Source organism: Sinocyclocheilus anshuiensis, unplaced genomic scaffold (genome assembly GCF_001515605.1).
Source record: "Sinocyclocheilus anshuiensis isolate Anshui unplaced genomic scaffold, SAMN03320099.WGS_v1.1 scaffold204, whole genome shotgun sequence".
NCBI lineage: Eukaryota > Metazoa > Chordata > Actinopteri > Cypriniformes > Cyprinidae > Sinocyclocheilus > Sinocyclocheilus anshuiensis.
The window spans coordinates 823,638-825,560 of NW_015557064.1; the positions used below are offsets into that span (position 1 = coordinate 823,638).

Genomic DNA, 1,923 nt, shown 5'->3' on the forward strand with positions numbered 1-1,923 from the left:
ACTGTTCTGGAACAGTGTTGTAAATACAACTTAACCACTGATTTCTAGTTGTGTCCTTCCAAAAGAGCCGGCAGCTTGAGTGAGCGGAGGCCGGCAGCTAGAGTGAGCGAAGGCCGGCGGGCTTGCGGCAACCACATGTGACGACCCCGGGCTGGACTCCGCTTTGTCCACTGTAAAAGCTGATCCGGCGATCCACAGCGCTTAGTTGATGTATTTCCTCAGCGACCAGCACAGATCAGCTCTAGGCATGACGAAGCGGATATCGTCCTCTTTTGGAAGGCCAAACAAAGTAGTTTCGCTTTCACAACGAAACACATGGCAACAACAATACTACAGCGAGAATCAAAGTTATGCCTTCTTTCTTTGCGTGAACATTTGGGCGGCGTTATGCAAATCTTCCCACATTGTGACATAGACATGTGGGGGCGTGTTAGAACGAGCCGTTTTAGGTAAGCGTGGTTGACTCTTAACTTTTATAAAGAATATCTCTTTGGATTTCAGACTTTAGTCTTTGCAACTTTACAGATCTTCTTTATGCACCAAGAGCTTGTAACACTCCAAAGAGAAAGGAAAAAATTTAAATCGCATCATATGACCCCTTTAAGCAAGAAGTCCAGGAAATCATCTATAAAGGAAGTAAACAGTGCCATGTACCTGGTGGGTTTAAAAGTGGAAATGTGAGCCTCATATTTTTTATTAAAGCACTTCCTTGTGTGTTAATTAAACTGTAAAGTTGTCTAAATTGAATATTGTTTTTCTTTGTTCTGCAATCTTGTTCCTGGGTTTACTGGCTTTACATTGTCATGTAATATTGTTAAGGTTTTTGTGAGACAATACTTCCCTCAATTTGCCTATCAATTGTTAAGTCCTAATCAATCAATGTCCAAAGATTATGCTAGAAGTTTACACATGAAAAATAGGATATCATGATACATTTATCTTGAAAAGACAATCACAATAAAAAGAAACTAGTACAACAGAAATGCATATGTGATTGATCTTATTCATGGAAAAACATCAAATGGGACACAAATTGAAAACAGGTACTGAATTACTTACAATGAGAGTAGATATGATTTGTGGGGTGATGAGCCAAAAAGCCTTTGAGCAATTCTCTGGAAACAGACAACAGGCGAGCAGCTTTATAAAAGTTACTGCGGACAGAAGCTCCTGTGAAAGAAAAAAAAGAAAACAACATATCATCAGTGCACACTACAAAACATGTGGCAGACTTTTAAATATATGACCTAAGGCTGTCATTCAATTAAATAATGATGGTTAATCATTACTAGTTCATTTATAAGCAAAGAAAACTAAGTAATAGGCCTTTATGTGATTATTAGTTTCAGTAATTTGTTTGAATGACATTTATAGCTTAATTTATGCAACAACAAAGACAGATTCTATTTCTCAGATTGCATCAAAACCAGAGGCGTCATGCCCATTCAAAGTGAGGGGGCACGTGCCAGCAACTGTATGAAACATCAAAGTGCCGCAAGAGCTATATAGAGAGCAGGCGGCTCCTTGCGGTACTTTGATGTCATACACTGATCGGTCTGCACAGCGCCGCTTCGAATCCAACGCGCCTATGACCAATGGTTGAACACGCCAAATGGTTCAAGAGGGTCTAGCTGCAGCCTTGCACTTGCACTCTCAGACGTGCATTCTCAGACTTGCACTCTCAGACACTTGCGCTTCAGCTAGCGACGTCACTTGCAGTCTTTTATTTTTTTTATTTTGTTCTATTTATTGATTACTTTTTGTTTGAATCTCTCAACATTTTACAAATTATAAATAAAACACGTAATGTAGTTTAATCATGGGCGTAGCTTGTGGGGGGCCCAGGGGGGCCTGGCTCCCCCATAGTGATTTAAGAATTTTACTAAATATTTATTTATAAAGTTTTTTCTATGAAGTAAAAAT

The 1,923-nt window shown here is 39.4% G+C and overlaps 1 pseudogene; it reads right to left on the minus strand.

The window, feature by feature from the left end:
- The window catches only part of LOC107676557 (unhealthy ribosome biogenesis protein 2 homolog), a 17,573-nt pseudogene that overhangs the window by 7,595 nt on the left and 8,055 nt on the right, over positions 1-1,923 (minus strand).